This window comes from Geospiza fortis, unplaced genomic scaffold, assembly GCF_000277835.1.
Source record: "Geospiza fortis unplaced genomic scaffold, GeoFor_1.0 scaffold134, whole genome shotgun sequence".
Classification (NCBI taxonomy): domain Eukaryota; kingdom Metazoa; phylum Chordata; class Aves; order Passeriformes; family Thraupidae; genus Geospiza; species Geospiza fortis.
Window position 1 is genome coordinate 952996 of NW_005054396.1, and position 1632 is coordinate 954627.

The window sequence follows — 1632 nt, forward strand, 5'->3', positions numbered from 1 at the left end:
AGAATGTCTTACATTATAGGCAAGGCACTTCTGAGAGGGCAAATGGACCTATCTCTTTACAGGGAACAGAAGCAGCAATGTCATAATCCCTTAAATCTTATTCCTGTTTTAACAGGGATCCAAGTACACACATCACAGTGACAGGTATTTTCTGTCCCTCTCACCACACCCTTCCCATCTCCTCCCCTCATCCTGCTGACACCACCCTCTCAGGAAGTGGCAATTTAACACTTCGAGTTAATCTCCAACTCCAGCTTTTCCTCTTTGTTTCACTTTCAAGAACTCAGCTGTGCTCACCACCAGGACCAAGCACTCTTCACCGAGAATGAGTCCTTCTGAAAACACTGACCTCAGCACTCAGTACCTCCTTGCAGGGAACCACCCTCTGCATCAGTCTAGAGGGCTGGCGGACTGCAAGAAAGGCAAGAAAAAAAATCTATGGAAAAAGCCCCCTCTAACTCATCTCTCAGTGGCCTAACTCGCTGCAGGCAGCTTTCCCACTACAGGACTCAACAGTCTGCAAGGTAAATTTAACTCTTGAGAGCCATTAGGACCATAGGGCACCAGCAGTTTATTGGGTTTTCATCCACTTCCCACCTCCAGTTACTGTTTTGGTGTCTTCCAAAGCTACAGGAGCCAGTTTGTGATGTCATCTTGCCAAGATGTAACTCGAGTTCCTGGCTGTACCTCCTGGGTGTCACCACCTCCCTCACTAGCCGATGACTACTTGTTTGCTCCTCAGATGATTTTCATGGACTCAGAGTGCTTGCAACCAACCCCACTGACGTAAGTGGAGAGCACAGGAGCCATGGCCACACAAGTCAGGAGCCTCAGCTGAGAGGACAAAACTGTGGGTGTCTTCCAAGAGCAGCGTTCATGGACATCCAGAGCAGCAAAGTCACACCACACGTGGATTTTAGTACCAGAACCACTCCAGTGGCATCAGATGTGACAGTGGCTTCACCACCCCAAACTGGGGTGCCAGCAAAGCCAGCATCAGTGAAAGGATCCTAAACACACCCTACAAGGCTGAAGGGTTGGAAGCGCAGCAGCCGATTTTTTTTAACTTTCTAAATTAAGCCCAAGTCCTTCCTCTAACTCACACAAAAAAAGTCTTGAACAAAATAAAGTTTATTGTTCCCGACAGCCTGGTGGGCAGGACACAGCACCCCGAGTTTCCAGAACAGTGACAACTCCGGGGAACAGAGCTCAGACAGCCCAACTCCCGAGCAGGCCAACTAAAGGAAAAGGCCATACTCACACAACGACCCTCCCAAAAACCCCTCGTATCATCACCAGGATTTCTCAGCAAGTGCTATTTCAGCTGGAAACAGCCCCAAGAGCGTTCTATTATCAAGTCACAGCGTTGCAAAATCTACATAGGCAAGAAGTGTTTTGCAAGAGCCATGTGACACACACATGACTTGCAGCTAAAGCGAAGGGTGGACCCCTGGCTACGGAGCCGCCACCGGCCGGGGGGATCGGCTTTCACAGGGCGCCGGTGTCCCTCCGGTCACTTGTTGGAGCCAAGGCCCCGCTGTGCCTTCCCGAGGTTCGGGAAAATCGCCGCGGCTGCGCCCCACGGCGCTGCCAGGGCGGCGGATGCCGGTTCCCCGCAGGGACCCCATTCCC